Genomic DNA, 17,348 nt, shown 5'->3' on the forward strand with positions numbered 1-17,348 from the left:
TTGGGGAAACTGTTTTACGCATTTGCTACTGCATGTTTGTAAGAGGCTAATGTCATCCAAGAAGAACAAGTGCCACTGTGGAAGACAGATTCTACACAAAAACAACCGTGATCAGTGTCTTTTTTTTTTTTGTCTGGGGTCCAATCAGGATTATAAGCCTTGTGCCATTTGTCAGGTGTTCTTCCCTAAAACTCTCCATAGTCATCCGTTCTCCCATAATTTATACCTTCATAATCAGAGACAGAAGCAACTAGCACTAAGTATGGAAGATGCTGTTGGCTGTTGAGTGAGCCCCTGAAGAAGAAGAGGGCGAAAAAAGTAAGTCCGGAATCTTTGGCTGCACCTCTGATCTCTGACATCCCTCTCAAGGCCAGTGAAGGCCCGGAGGTATGTATGGTGTTGGGTCTTCCTCGATACAGAAGCCACTAGGGAGGGGCTTACAGCACGTCTGCAGAGGTTTTGCAGATGTCCATTTTGGATGGTAAGGGGGAACCACAGCTCGCTCCTTCTAATGATCTTCACAGTACGTCTCCCACTACTTCCAATGAAGTTGTGCCACCATCTGATCCAGAACTCAGGCATCTGATGTTAATCTTCGTTTATTCTTTACTCTTGGGATTTGGTTCCGACCTCGGAACCAAGCCAGCCTTTTTTTCAAGCTCCCATCAGCCACAAACCTCTCAAGCTAAGATTTTACCCATCATGCCCTTCTCCCTGCTACATCAGATCTAGTTTGTCACATTGCTGTTCAGCCGTTCCTCTCCAGCTAAGTGTATATTTTGATAATTTTTGAGTTTTTTCTTACAGGATTCTTAGTTTTTCAACTTTATTAAGTCGTATCTTCTTTTTCTTTATTACCTGTACCTTTCTGGTATCTTCTACTACCTTTGTTGGTAGTCTTTTCTCACCCTCACTTGGGCCTTGCTACAGTGTGTGTGCGCCTAGTTTTTGTATATTTTGTGGATATAATGTCTGAGAAGAAAGGGAGCCCAGGCTTTAAGAGATGTGCAGACACAAACTGCCTCACTCTGACACACATGACTTGTGTGTTTACTGTTTGGGTGTGCCTCATCTCACAGTGAAGCCACCCTGTCAGATTTGTAAAGGGCATTTTATAGCACCCAAATCTCATTGAATTGGATTTCAATGAGATTTGGGTGCTAAAAAATGCTCTAGTAGATTATTTACTTAAAGTTTTGTTTCTGATGAAGTTGGATACTTAAATCTGACGAAAAGTGCATGTTTAAAGAGAAGCTTAAATAAATATTTCAAACGCAGGTTTCGTAGTGGATTTTTCACGTGGTGTTGGAAGACAGTGTTTGGGAAGTTTTTTTGTTTACCTGTTTCAAACCATTTTCAAGGCTTGTGACACTTGACTCTGTCTTTGATTATATCTGCTGGTCCCTCTACATTGTTGCTTTCGAAGCAGACTTTAGCCTTCATGGTGCAGACTACTACAGCATCGACTAGTTCAGTGCAGACTTTCTCGGCACTGATTGGTATATCGGCACAGTCATCTTTGGCACCGACTGAAGTCTCGGTGCAGACTCCTTCGGCACCATCCAGTTTCTCGGTGCAGACATAGTTTCATAGTATAGTACTAGGCTATCTGCCCTGGGGCATTTGTAAGCCTAGCCATAGTGATGTGGCTTTTGCCACCCCATGAAATGGTACAAAAATTGTACAGAATAAATTTAGAATACTGTGCCTCTGTCTAGTAGTGACACAATGAAGGTCCCCTTATATAATAGAATTAGTTTACTGTGCCCCTGTCTAGCAGTGATACAGATGTGACCCCTGGGGTAAACTTACGATCTCCCATCCACTCATCAAGATTTCTCTTGAAAAGAGTCAGTGAGGGGCTCTGCCTATCTGAACTGGGATCCTGTTCCAAAGCATGGGAAGCCTCTGGGTTATGAATCTATCCCTCCAGCATGTCCTATTCATACTTGTGCCGAGGTTTAAGTCTTTAGCTCGTGGTCCTGATGGATTTGGATTTTTTGAGGTGGAGCATGTCCATCAGATCCTGATTGGACATGGCCTTGTACGTCAGGCAGAGGTCACCTCTGAGCAGGCTGTATGCTGCTGAATAGAGCTGAAGTTTCTTTAGTCTGGCAGAATAAGACATATGTTGGAGACCCTTGATCCTCTTGGTGAGGTACTTTTGTGGTCTCTCCAGCTGTTGCAAATGCCGGGTGAGGTACATACCAAATGGGGCATTGTACTCAATCATGGGTCTGATGAGGGAGGAATATAGGGGTACAATGACATCCTTGGATCTGGATGTGAATCCCTTCATGATGAGGTGTGCAAGGTAGAATGTTTTTCTAACCACTTTGGCAACATTGGTGTCAAATGAGAGGTTGCTGTCGACTTGGGTCCCTAGGTCTCTGATTACTTTTTCCATACTCAGTGGGTTGCTGTCTATGTGATAATTTGTGGGTACTTTGTTTTTCCCAAAGGTGATGACTATACATTTTTTGGCATTTAGTTTAAGGCTGTGACTCCGGCAACAGTTGTCCGTTTCTGTGAAGCCTTTTTGTAGGATGTGTGTGTCTGCTGGTGTATCGACTACGGCGCCTAGTTTGCAGTCATCTGCGAACTTTGTCAGCCACAGCCCTCCCATGTTTGCTTTAACATCTGAGAAATAAATGCCGAACAAGAGGGGTCCCAGGACAGATCCCTGTGGGACACCACTTGTGACTGGCTTTGAGTCTGACATTGCTCTAGCGATTTTAACTTTATGGGTTCTGTCCTTTAGCCAGTTTGCAACCCATCTAGTGACATAAGGGTTTACTTTTAAGCTGTTGAGCTTATCTATGATGCCTGAGTGGGGTATTGCGTCGAAGGCCTTAGCCAAGTCCAGGTATGCTGTATGGACTGCTTTGCCCTCATCAATGGCTCTAGTGACTGTTTTGAAAAAGTCAACCAGGTTTAAAAGGCAGGATCTGCCCTTTACAAAGCCGAACTGGGTGGGGTCAAGTGTCTGTAGGTCCCCTATGTCTCTATCTATGAGTTCCATAATGATTCTTTCCATAGCTTTGCAGACCAGACTGGTTAAGCTTATGGGGCGGTAGTTTCCAGGGTCTGTAGAGGCACCCCCCTTGTGGAGTGGGACCACTGTTGCTGTACACCAGTGTTCAGGTACATATCCCAAAGTAAGGCTAAGGTTAAATAGCATTTTTATGTGTGGGTTTAGCTCCTCTTGGAGTTCACATAACACGCAACCCGGGATACTGTCAGGTCCCATTGATGCTGTGTTTTTTGCTTTGTTTAGGGCGGTTCGCACTTGGACATCTGAGATGACAGGGAGATTACATTCAGCTGGGATAAGTATTTCTTCTTTTGGGGGTGAAGGAGGGGAGAAATTTGCACTGAACCTGTCAGTCAGAATGTTGGCAATATCTGTGGGTTCAGTGTATTTTATGTTGTTGTGAACCAACTCTGAGCATATCTGAGGGTTTCCACCCAGGTTTCTAACATAGCTGAAGAAGGCTTTGTGGTTATCTTTAGTGTCCTTAGCGATTTTTCTATCAAAGTTGGCCTTGGATATTTTTATGAGAGAACATAGTTTTCTGCTAATGTTGATCAGAGATGTCTTCCCTTCATGGGATTTTGCTCTGACGTGCAGTAGCTTCCTTCTTTTGTTATACAATTTGTTTATGTCTGAGGTCCACCAGACTGGACGCTTACCTTTGGTGGAGAGGGACTTGGATTTGTTTGGGATTGCATGATCCATGCATTCTTGGAGATGTCCATAAAAAGCATTTGTGAAGGATTCGGCATTGTGGGATGTGGTATCCACTGGAACAGTGGGCTTAAACGATACCATCTCAGTCTTAAGAAGAGTGAAGTCTGCTTTTGAGAAGTTTTTCACGGTGGTCTTTTGTGCTGGGGGTGGAGGTGGGATATGTACATCCAGGGTGATTAGTTTGTGGTCAGATCTCACTAGTGAGTGGTATACTTCCGGTGTGGAGCATTTTGTCCCCATGTTTGTGATGATCAGGTCTAGTATATTATCTCCCTTAGTGGGAGAGGTGACTAGTTGTTCCAGTGCATTTGAATTTATGAATTCCAGGAACCTTTGGGCTAGGGTATTAGGGCTAGAATAATGTACCCAATCTATGTTTAGGTAGTTGAAGTCTCCTAGTATGATGGTATTTTGTGATACATTCATATCCTCCAATGTCTTCAGGAAGGCTGAGTGGGGTTCTTGAGATTGGGAGGGTGGTCTGTAACATGCTACCAGTTGTATAGCAGTTTTGCCTATGGTTAGTTGCACCTGTATGGTCTCTGATGCTTCATGTGTTGCTACTAACCTGGAGGTGTGGGTGTCCTTGATGAATATGGACACTCCCCCTCCCTTTGTGGTTCGGCCCAGGTTTTGGGGCCGAAAAGCATGATCTGGTATAGCCTGGTAGCGCTGGGGTGCTCTCCGGAGCCTTGAACCAGGTTTTAGTTACTGCACAGACGTCGATGTTCTCCATGCTGAGGAGCGCATCAAGTGCCTGCATCTTGAGATTTAGACTTCTGGCGTTGAGCAGCATTACCCTTAGTTTTTTCCATTTTGTTTTCTAAGGAGGTGGGTTTGTCTTTTGAGCCTTGCCTAAAAAAGGCACTATGGGGGTGGCAAGAGCCTTAGCCAATATCCGGAAGCCCAGTGGTGACAGGTGTAAGCCATCCCTTGCGAAGCAGCGTGGCTTGCCCAACATGTCATCCCAGGCAGACAGATATTGGATCCCCTTAGAATGACACCAGTACTTGAGCCAATTGTTAAAGCTGATCATCTTGTCTTTGTAGTGTGGTATCATTCTTGGTGAGGGCAGGATGCTGCTCAGGGTCAGGGTCATACCAGCCTGGGCTACATAATCGGAGAGCTCCTCTATGTCTATTTTCATGTAGTTCAGGGAGGTACGTCTCAGGTCATTCACACCAGCATGGACAATGACGGAGTCATATTTGTACTTGCTTTGGAGTGACTTCAGTGTGTGTGTTATGTGGCGGATCCTAGCTCCCGATAGACAGATCACAGTCACCTTCTCCTTGTTCAGCGGGACATCAGTGTGTCTGACTATAGAGTCACCTATTACTAGTGTATCAGGCAAGGTGTTTGGCCTTAAGGGCTGTGATTGGTTGACACACTGATTTATTGAAGTATGTGTTGCATGTGTTTTGTTTTGAGGTGGTGGATTTTTGGATGTCTGCTTTGGGAGCCTCTGTTGTTTTGGTAAGATGTTCTTCGTGTTTCACTGTTGCAGTCATAACTGTAGGGTGATCCTGCCGGCAGGCAGCCCGAGGTCGGCCAGAATTCCAAAGTCTAGGTCCGGCGTCAGCTGTACCAGCAAGTACCCTGACGTCAGAACGCAGAGGTATAAAGCTGACAGCCGACGCCATCTTCTCCAGTTTTTCTTGCCATGCGGTGGAAAGCAGCTCGCAAGTTGTTGGTTGGCGGATTGGACAACATGCTTTGCTTGTCGTCGGTCCGAAGACGACTTCTTCTCTTCTCAAGCTAAGTACCCCGTTGGGGAAACTTTTTTCTTGCTCCTCCGATGTCAGAAAAAGTTAATAATTGTATATCTTGTGGAAAACAAATACCTCATAAAGATTTCCACTCTTACTGTCTTCCTTGCTTAGGCCCTGACCACGACTTTTCTTGCTGTCGGTTTTGTGCCAGGTTTAATTCTCGTACTATTAAGCATAGGTACGATTGGGCCTTGAATTATTTTGGTAGACGGTTCAATTATAGGATGTCGTCAGATACTTTACCGACAACCGGAATTCACAAAAAGCGTAAGGACAAGGATAGGCCTCTGAGGTCCAAACAGGATTCTATGCAGCCGGAGCCAGCTTTGGGTTCGGCGGTCGTCAGTGAGGCGCTTTTGCAGCCCCTGTCGTCAGCCACTTCGGAACCGATGGCCGACACGGACTCCCATGGGGAGCCAACTAGGCCCAGTATTTTATCTGCTGCAGGACCTTCGGGCGTCGCTCCTTCAGATGGGTCCGGAACCGCTGTGCAGGTACTGGCTTCTGAAGGGGTTTTCAGGCCTTCTCATATCACTATTACTACAAAGACAAAGGCAAAGTCAAAGACTCCTGTTAAGCCAAGGATTTCTTCTCAAACTTCTTCGGATTCAGCTCCCAAGACCCAAAAGCAATTATTAAGGATGGCTGAAGATTTGCTTACTATGATTAGGGGTTCTCACCCCCCTCCTGAAAAAAGGCCTAGACAGGATATTCCTTATGATTCCTCTGATCAGGCTTCTGTGTCTTCAGTCTCTTCCTCTGAACAGGATTACTCTTTTCCTCCTTATGAGAATTCTAATGCAGAGGACTCTATTCCCTCTGCTTCTCCCCCTGAAGATTTTTCTTTTGGGGAAACCTTGCATGAGATGAGAGAGCATTTTCATTGGGAAGGTCAGGATTACTCCGCTTCCAAGAAGAGACTTAGGGAATTTCTCCTTCTCCCACAACACAGGCCTTTGGCTATTCCTCCTGTTCTTGATATTGTGGATGATGCCTTTGGCTATTTCTCCTGTTCTTGATATTGTGGATGATGCCTTTGGCTATTCCTCCTGTTCTTGATATTGTGGATGATGCCTTTGGCTATTCCTCCTGTTCTTGATATTGTGGATGATGCCTTTGGCTATTCCTCCTGTTCTTGATATTGTGGATGATGCCTTTGGCTATTCCTCCTGTTCTTGATATTGTGGATGATGCCTTTGGCTATTCCTCCTGTTCTTGATATTGTGGATGATGCCTTTGGCTATTCCTCCTGTTCTTGATATTGTGGATGATGCCTTTGGCTATTCCTCCTGTTCTTGATATTGTGGATGATGCCTTTGGCTATTCCTCCTGTTCCTGATATTGTGGATTATGCCTTTGACTATTCCTCCTGTTCTTGATATTGTGGATGATGCCTTTGGCTATTCCTCCTGTTCTTGATATTGTGGATGATGCCTTTGGCTATTCCTCCTGTTCTTGATATTGTGGATGATGCCTTTGGCTATTCCTCCTGTTCTTGATATTGTGGATGATGCTTTCTCTGACCTTTGGCTATTCCTCCTGTTCTTGATATTGTGGATGATGCTTTCTCTGAAGCTAACCTGAATCCTGACTCTTATCTGCCTGCTCCTTCTAAGCCGGATAGATTTTATAGAGTCCCTGATTCCCATCAATTTTTATTCAAGAACCCTTCTGCAGACCCTGAAACTATTTCTCAGGGTTCCAAGGCTGCTAAGGCCGCTTCAGCTAAAAATCCTATTCCCTCTGAAAAGGATTCTCGTGCCTTGGACAGATGGGGCAAAAAGGTGTATACTTCTGCTACTCTTTCTATTAGAGCTTTAAATTGCCAGTTTCATATGTTCAAGTATCAGCAATTTCTTTTGTCTGTTTTAAAACAAAAACTTTCTACCTTTCCTGCATGTGCTGAGGACAAGGAATTACAGGATGTATTGCATGCAACTGAACAAGTTAGCAAACATAGTTTACATTGTGGTTTTGATGCCTTGGAGGCTTCTTGTAGGGCCGCAGCCTCTGGTACTGTTATCAGGAGACATGCTTGGCTTCGAGAGCAGAATTTGCCTGAGCAAGTTAAGGCTAAATTGTTAGATGCCCCTGTTCAGCATGATGTTCTGTTTGGATCTAAAGCTGAGGAGGTTATTAAAAAGATGGAGGATAAAGCAAAATCTATGCAGACTGTTAAAGATTTCTTACAAGTTCAGCCTCCTAGATTTACTAGAAATTGGCCCTCCAAAAATTGGTCCTTTCCCACGTCTGACAGGCCTCAAAGGGGAAGATATAGATGCTCCAGAGGTCGGGCTCAGGCTCAGGCCTCTTACAGGTCCAGACAATGGACTGCTTCATCCCCTAGAAGGGGAGAAGGCAGATCTCAATCACAAAGGAAGCAGACCCAATGACTCTCTCTATTGGGCTACAGGTCCTCTTTGCCTGGAAGCCCCTCTCGGAGGAAAACTTTCTCTTTTCTACCAAAACTGGACTCATATTACCCAGGACAAATGGGTTTTGGACGTGATTTTAAGAGGTTACAAATTCCACTTTCACACTCTGCCAAGGTCTATTGGTTGGCCGGATCTGCCAAAACATCAATGGTCAGAGGCCTTAAATCAAGTGGACGCTCTATTGGCCATGAGAGCCATAGAACCTGTCCCACTTTCACAGATGGGAAAAGGCTTTTACTCAAGGCTATTTCTGGTCCCAAGAAAACAAAGCTCATGGAGACCTATTCTGGACCTTTCAGTATTAAACACCTTTCTGGAAATTCCAAAATTCAAGATGCTTACTCTACAACAACTTCTTCCAATGCTCTCCCAGGACGCTTGGATGGTGACATTGGACTTAAAGGAAGCCTACTTACACATTCCCATCAGGCAGGAACGCAGGAAATACCTCAGATTCAAGGCAGGTTCGAGGCACTTTCAATTCTCTGTACTGCCCTTTGGTTTATCTACTGCGCCCAGAGTCTTTACCAAGTGTCTGGCTCCAGTAGTAGCTTATTGCAGACTTCAGGGGATTCAAATTTACCCCTATCTGGACGACTGCCTTATTCAGGCGGACAACAGAGACCTTTGACTTCAACATCTGGATTTTGTTCAACGTCTTCTCCTGCTTCTAGGATTTTCGGTGAACACAAAAAAGTCACATTTGATCCCTTCTCAGCAAATGATTTTTTTGGGAGCTCTTCTAAACACAAGCTTGCAAAGGGCCTTCCTCACTCCAGAAAAACAATTACAGCTGGCTTCAATTTTCAAAACCTTGGCAACTTTACCTCATCTCACTGCAAGGAAATTCCTGCAGGCTTTGGGCTACATGGCTTCTTGCATCCTGTTGATTCCAAATGCAAGGCTTCATATGAGAAAACGTCAATGGTACCTAAAGAGTGTATGGTCTCAGCATTACCACAGTCTAGACACAATGATTCCACTGATTCCCTGCCTCCAAAAGGAACTCCTTTGGTGGTCCAGGGCTTGTGCTTTGAACGAAGGGAATCCCTTCCGTCTGCCTCAACCTTCTCAGATCATAACCACGGACGCTTCGGACTATGCTTGGGGAGCTCATTTTCTAGACATAGGCCAGCAGGGCTCTTGGACAAAGAAGCAACTACTCTGGCACATCAACTTGAAGGAAATGTTGGCAGTCCAAAATGCTCTTCTAGCATTCCAGACTTTTTTGAAACCAGGACCTCTTCTGATTCGTACAGACAACACCACAGTCATGTGGTACATAAACAAGCAAGGGGGCTCTCACTCTTACCCCCTTTGCAGACTAGCCATGAATTTATGGGACACAGCTCTAAATCTGAATCTGCATCTTCAAGCTCAGTTCATTCCAGGAAATCAGAGCCTCTTAGCAGACAGCCTAAGCAGAAATCTCTTGGATCCTCACGAATGGATGTTGGACCCCAACTTATTCAGCAGAATAACTGCAGTTTGGGGTTGTCCTCAAATAGATCTGTTTGCATCCCATCTCAATCATCAGTTGCCTCTCTTTTGCACCAGGTCCTTCCACAAAACAGCTTGGAAAGTGGATGCCCTGTCTTTCAGCTGGAGGAATCTTTCGGGATATACCTTCCCTCCTCTTCCTCTTCTGCCTCGGGTGTTACTGAAAATAAAACAGGACAGACCCAAGACTATCATTCTGATAGCTCCAAATTGGCCTCGGCAGTTTTGGTATCCAACTTTAAAACTCCTATTCTTGGAACCTCCTTGGATTCTTCCTCTGATCCCTTCTCTTCTGTCCCAGCTCCAGGGTCAGATGCAACACTCTCAAATCAGGACTCTTTGCCTAGCAGCTTGGCTCTTCAACTGCCTTTGATTCCTTCTCTTCCCAAACAAGTTTTGGATGTTCTTTTAGAAGCTAGGTGGCCTAGCATTAGAAAATCTTATGCTTCAAAATGGAAAAGATTTTGTATTTGGATGCAGGATCGAGGTTCTGATCCTCTTTTGCCTAATATTTCCTCCATTTTACTTTACCTCTCAGACATTCTGCTTAAAGGCCTTTCCTTTTCCTCCATCAAAATTCATGCTTTGCTATTTTGGCTCATTTTAATACCGATCCCCCCATTTTTTCTCACCGGCTGGTGAGACAATTTCTGAGAGGAGCTAAGAATTTAAGACCTCCCAGAACTCCTCCTGTTCCTGCTTGGGATCTAAATTATGTTTTGGAGAAACTTACTTTGCCTCCTTTTGAGCCTGCTGCGGCTTCGGATATCAAGTTCTTATCCTGGAAGACTGCTATCTTATTGGCATTGACTTCTGCCAGAAGGGTTTCAGAGTTGCAAGCTCTCATGGCTGTGGAACCATACATTATCTTCCACCAAGACAGAGTTTCCTTGAGGACAAATCCTACATTTATGCCTAAGGTGATTTCTAAAGTGGCTCTAAATCAGACTATTCACCTTCCTACCTTTTTTCCAAATCCTCAAAATATAGGGGAAAGGATCTTACATTCATTGGACGTACACAGGCAACTACGATTTTACCTGGACAAGACTAAAGATTTCAGGAAATCTGATCAATTGCTTATCTCTTATGCCTCCAGTTCTCTAGGTAAGGCTATTTCTAAACAAACTATTTCCAAATGGATTGCTCATGGAATAAGGTTTTGTTATTCTCACTATGGGAAACAGATTCCAGGTACTGTTAGAAGTCATTCTACTAGAGCAGCTGCCACTTCAGCAGCTTTTCTCAGAGGAGTTCCTACCAAGGACATTTTGGAAGCTGCCACTTGGAGTTCAGTGCATACTTTCTCTAAGCACTATAATCTCCCTTTGTATTCTAAGTCTAGGGCAGGCTTTGCCTCTGCTGTGTTGCAGGGTCTTCTAGCTGCCCCTTCTTCTGCATAACCTCCTCCCTCATTCACAGCTTTGGGATTCTACCCTACAGTTATGACTGCAACAGTGAAACACGAAGAACATAGTACAGTTGTGTACACCTACCATAAATGTAGATGTTCGAGTGTCTTCACTGTTGCAGTCGTTTCCTCCCACCAGTCCCCTCTTATTTTTGCTTGTTTTCTCTTCCACTTCTTTTGTGGTGTATTTGTGTTCCTTTTTAGGCACCTTTTGGTTTGTTTTTGGGGGCTTCTGACATCTGGGGCAAGAAAGGCTGGAGAAGATGGCGTCGGCTGTCAGCTTTATACCTCTGCGTTCTGACGTCAGGGTACTTGCTGGTACAGCTGACGCCGGACCCAGACTTTGGAATTCTGGCCAACCTCGGGCTGCCTGCCGGCAGGATCATCCTACAGTTATGACTGCAACAGTGAAGACACTCGAACATCTACATTTATGGTAGGTGTACACAACTGTACTTTTTTTATTAGAGCCTCCGAGTATGTCTTTTTGTTTTTATGTGTTTGGTTTGCAGTTGTGGTAGGTATATGTGGGACTGGGATTGTTGTGTGTGTGGTTGCCATCTCCTCCTGTCTGGTCATGCCAGCCCTGAGTTGAGAGAGTTCAGCCTCCAGTTTGGCTATATAGTTGCATCTCTCACATGTATTTGTGTTTGTTGGAAGGAGGAGATGATTGCCTGTGTACATGAGACAATTGTAGCATTGTCTCAAGGTACCCAGATTGACCAGCTGAAATGGAGATGACGCCATTAATCTACCACTCGACATGCTAGAACAGTATAAGGGAGTGCTGTACCTTTAAGGGAAGTGGAAATTCACAGGGGTGGTAAGTAGATGCAGTACTTTACTTAGTACGAGAGTGCTTACTTAGTAGAGAAGTATTGAAAACAAGTGCTAGGCTTATAATATAGTGAGTAGTCTGGTTATACTAAGAGTAGAGCTTCCTTAAGGGAAAATTTGAAGAGCAGACTTGGCGGAGCCAGAAAAAGTTTAACCGGCGCTGCACTATGCGCAAAGCCGTGCAAACGCGGATTTTAAACAGTGAACTACAAAAGAGCTAGAAATGGTCCAAAACAATCCATTACTACAGCTTCTTGTGCTGAGGTCACTTCCTACAGGGACAGGTAGGCTGCTCAAGGCTCCCCACTCCCACTGGTGAGCAAAGAAACTTCCTTCTATCCAAGTAAGGTAATGGACAACACAGGAACTACACCACAGCCCAGAATACAGCAATGCCTGTAAACTGGTCTAAACTAGTCGAGGAAGGCGGGAAAACAAGGATTATTTTTTTGTTTTTTTTTTGGTAGAAACACACAGAAAATGCAGAAACAGTGATAACTTAGTTACACAGGCTAGCACACTTTAGTGGGCAGCCTCCTGATTAAATTAAACAAACAAACAACAAACTTTCGATCAAATTCGACTAAAATGTAACTTTAAGTGCAGATTTTAAAATAATGCAGCAAACAGTTAAAAAACAGTTCAAGCTAGTTCAGGGTAAGCTCCAGAAGCTATTCCAAGTGAAAAAAAAAGCAAAGATACTTAAATCCAGAAAGTAGTCGCTTTTCTGAGTTCCCTGCTGCTAGGACCACTCTGCAGACCCACGAGGAGCTTGTCTGAGCAGTATAGCCAGAAAAAAATGCCCAGAGGCGGATTTTAAACAGTGAACTACAAAAGAGCTAGAAATGGTCCAAAACAACCAATCACTACAGCCTCTTGTGCTGAGATCACTTCCTACAGGGACAGGTAGGCTGCTCAAGGCTCCCCACTCCCACTGGTGAGCAAAGAAACTTCCTTCTATCCAAGTAAGCTAATGGACAACACAGGAACTACACCACAGCCCAGAATACAGCAATGCCTGTAAACTGGTCTAAACTAGTCGAGGAAGGCGGGAAAACAAGGATTATTTTTTCAGTAGAAACACACAGAAAATGCAGAAACAGTGATAAATTAGTTACACAGGCTAGCACACTTTAGTGGGCAGCCTCCACAGTTAAATTAAACAAACAAACAACAAACTTTCGATCAAATTCGACTAAAATGTAACTTTAAGTGCAGATTTTAAAATAATGCAGCAAACAGTTAAAAAACAGTTCAAGCTAGTTCAGGGTAAGCTACAGAAGCTATTCCAAGTGAAAAAAAAGCAAAGATACTTAAATCCAGAAAGTTGTCGCTTTTCTGAGTTCCCTGCTGCTAGGACCACTCTGCAGACCCACGAGGAGTTTGTCTGAGCAGTATAGCCAGCTTTTTAAAGGGACATTTCCCTCGCACATCATTGCACACACACTAACCCCCCCTCACACAAACACTTGCCATTTGCAGGATTCAAACCTCTACCTAACTATGTTATGACACTCAAGATGGACGCATTAGCGGAGCGTGCTATTCACCCTACTTCGGTGCCGACAGTTTTCTCGGTGCAGACACCTTTGCCGCCAACAGTTTTCTCAGCGTATACCCCCTCAGCACCAACAATTTCTTTGGTGCAGGCTTTTTCGGCGCCAATGGTTTCGGTGCAGACAACTCCAATTTTGACAACAATGTTCTTGGTGCAGGAATCTTCCACACCGTTGATTTTGGTGCATACCGCTTCTGCGTCGGTCTTAGTGGCACAGACTATACAAACACCGCAAGTTTCAGTGCAGACATTACCTATTCAGACACCTTCTTTCAGTGATCATGCTACCCCTTTTTTGGACAGACCCAAATCGCCTTCAGGGCTTTCAATGAAGTCTACTAGAAGCCTTTCTGAACATGATGTGGTGCGTCTTATAGACCAGCTGCTTTTGGCCAGAAGAATTCCTACCCCTTCAAAAGTGTTGATCATCCTTCTCCACAGACTCCTACCTATACTCCTTCAACCTCTGTGGAGGTTTCGAGGCATCCCTCCTCAGGCGGGCCGACCTTCCTGGCCTTGGAGAGGACGCTGGCTGAAGCTTCTCGGCTGCCTCTGTCGGAAACTACTACTTTCTCTGAGCCTCAGCTGTCTCAAGTCGCAACCCCCGGACTCCGGGCGCAAGAGTCTCAGGCCATTCTCCCCCTGGAGACCCCATCCATGCAGCCTTCATCAGAGTCTCCCACTGAGGAAGTCCACTGCAAGACTATGTGTAAGAGGAAACACATGGACTCCACAGAAGAATCAGTGACCGAAGACACAGATTACGATAACTGGGAGGGGTCCCCACATTCACCTTCTGACGAGGCTTCCTTTGGTGACATCCTCGAAATTTTAAAACAAAGAGGTGAATGGAAGTCCTCTAACCCTTCCTCAGTGGAGTCTGTTTTCCTGCATGCTTTTCGTGCCCGGCCCCCTACCTCCTGGGTTACCCCACCTGCCGATGAGCTCATCAAGCTTATTGTGCAGCGTGCATGGAAGGCACCAGACTCTGTGGAGGCCATACCTCGTAGGCCGGACAAAATCCTTTCTCTCCCAGAAGAGTGCCCCCATTGGTTGAAAGGTCTCCCAGTAGATGCCATGGTGGTGGCTGCCACTGCAAAGAAGGAACTGGCAGAGGAGTGCCAGGCTGTTCACCCACCCAATAAGGATTCCCAGGCAGTGGACAGATTAGGGAAGCTAGTCTTTGTGTCATCGACCTTTGCTGTTAGGTCCTTGAACTACCTGGCACATTTCACAAGGCTACAGAGAGACCTGGTGTCCAAACTCTCTGAGACCTTGGCAGGAGCAGTTTCTGATGAGGTCTGAGACAAGGTGACCTCTCAGTTAGTGACCCTAGAATCAGTTTCCAATTCCTCAATGCGTTTGATATCACACACTACTGAGGGAGCGGCGAGAGCTGCGAGTACAGGCATAGTCATGAGACGCCATGCCTGGATGCACCTTTGTGACTTTGCGGATCCCTTCAAGGCTTCCTTCCTTAACACCCCTATTGAGACCACTACTTTGTTTGGCTCCAAGGTAAAAGATACATTGGGCAGATGTGAACAGGATGGTAAGACCCCATCTGCCGTGTGTGTCCATTTATCTTCTCCTCAGCAGTTCTATTCTTGGAATCAGAAGAGTGGGAAAATGTGGCACAAAAAGTCCAGGGGTCCTTTCTGTGACTGTCAGGCTAAGTTTTCTCCTAGAGGCAGGGGGGGGGAATTCTAACAGAAGATGCCCCTTCCAGGGCAGGGGAGGTCTGTAAAACTGGGGTTCCAGGGAATCTTTCTCAGGACAGCCCTATCAGTGCTCCTGAGGAGCAGCCCGATTGCTTTTCTCTGGAAGCAGTCTGAGGTCATTTTTCCTTGTACCCTTCTGCCTGGCAAACCATAACCACAGATACTTGGGTACAAAGGCTCATCACCTGAGGATACCATATTCCTTTCTTATTCACCCCCCCTCTTACCCAGAAGCTTACTCGACGTACCACCCAGTCAAAGGAAACCCGCAGCTATAGAGATGTCAGAGCTGCTTCAAAAAAGTCATCCAGACAGTTCCCCCAGACCCGACAGGATCCAGCTTCTATTCAAGGTTCTTTTTGGTGCCAAAAAAGACAGGGGACTAGAGACCAATTCTGGATCTCAGTGCCCTAAACAAATTCGTAAAGACAGAAAAATTCCGGATGGTCACGGTTCAGTCTATACTTCCACTTTTGGAAAAAGGCGATTGGAAGTGCTCCATAGATCTTCAAGACGCGTACTACCACATAAAGGTGGAAAGAAGATATCTTCATTTCCGGGTGGGAGCCAGTCATTACCGTTTTGCGTACTACCCTTCAGACTCTTTACAGCCCCCAGAATGTTCACAAAGTGCATGGCAGTAGTCACAGCTCACCTGCAGCTTCAAGGATTCCAGGTGTTTCCCTACGTAGATGACTGGCTCATTACTGCCCCAACAAGACATCTACTGGATCAGGACTTGACTTACACCCTAAACACTGCACAGCAGCTCAGAATATTGATAAACTGGAAGAAGTCAAACCTTACTCCGAGTCACTCATTGGAGTACATTGGAGTGATTCTGGACACAGTGACTTGTACAGCCTCTCTACCAGATCACAGAATTCAGAGGATCAAAGAACAGGTTCATGCAATACTTTAACAAAATCTAGCCTCAGCTCGATCTGTTCTTCAACTGCTAGGATCAGTGGCAGCCTTCATCACCATAGTCCCTCTAGCAAGGCTACACATGAGGCTTCTTCAGTGGCTGCTTCTTAGTGGTACCCATCCCAGCATCCCTTATATTTTCCAATTCGAATAACCAAAATTTGCAAACAGGACTTGTTCTGGTGAATGTCAAACAACCCTCACCAGTGGTCTCGCACCTTCAACCCTCATCAGCCCAATGCCACAGTGACCATGGACTCCTCCCTGATGGGGTGGGGAGCTGTTTCAGGGAAAGATGGTCCAAGGCACTTGGTCACAGATGGAGGCCCATCTGCATATCAATGTCCTAGAACTGAGGGTGGTGCTACTAGCATTGCAAGCATTCCAATCGATCCTTCCATCAGGGACTATTACAGTTCAGACAACATGACAGTAGTCTGGTACATCAACAAACAAGGGGGAACCAGATCATATCCACTCTGTGAAGAGGCCATGAGAATATGGCAATAGGCGATAGCCTCCAACCATTTTCTGATAGCAACGCACATTCCTGGGAGCTCCAGTGTGATAGCAGACGAGTTGAGCAGATGCATTCTACAGCCTCACGAGTGGTCTTTCAATCCTTTAGTGGTGGCGAAGATTTTCAACCGCTGGGGCCGGCCTTGCTGTGACCTATTTGCATCCCCTGTCCAATCACAAGTGCAGCAACTACTTTTCCATGATCCCCCCTCAGGGACAATCACTGACAGGTGCTCTAGTCCACGATTGGCCCTCGGGTCTGCTATATGCCTATCCTCCCGATACCCCTTGTTCCTCAAGAAAGCACGTCGGTTGAAGAGCAAAATGATCCTCATTTCTCCATATTGGCATTGACAAGATGTTATGTGATCCTATCTCGCCTACATTCTGACTGATGGGTTCGGAGCCGATCCCTCGGCTCCGACTCGGCACGCTTATGCCAAAGAGCGAAGTCTCTTATTGGCTGAGCTTACTATATCCCAGGATGCACCACTACCAGTCCCCCAGATCTCGTTTGCCGCTTCCCTGCGAAGACGTGGTCTCGAGCTGGCTGGGCTGAGTAGTTATTTTAACTAACTTTTTCTGTCAGTTTTTTGCTGTTTTTTGTCTCAAAAGCTGTTTTAACAGCTAACGCTTTATTGTGTGTGTTTGGATTGTTGAAGACTTGTTGTGTGATTGGGTTGAGTTTGATTTTGGCCCCCCCTTCATCTAGGGCCTTCCCGGTCAGTCAACCCTTCTAAAAACCTTACAGGGTTTTCAGAGTTCCCTGTCATTTGCGCTCTTAACGATAACTGTAAGCCTAATTTTTTTAGGTTTGTCATCAGTAAGTCAGTGATTGTATATTTTCCTGTCAGAGTTACTGAAATTGTTTACCATAATGTCTCAGACCCCTAGGCCTTCGGGCTTTAAAAAATGTT

This window comes from Protopterus annectens, chromosome 4.part0 (genome assembly GCF_019279795.1).
Source record: "Protopterus annectens isolate FY-2018-M chromosome 4.part0, PAN1.0, whole genome shotgun sequence".
Classification (NCBI taxonomy): Eukaryota; Metazoa; Chordata; order Ceratodontiformes; family Protopteridae; genus Protopterus; species Protopterus annectens.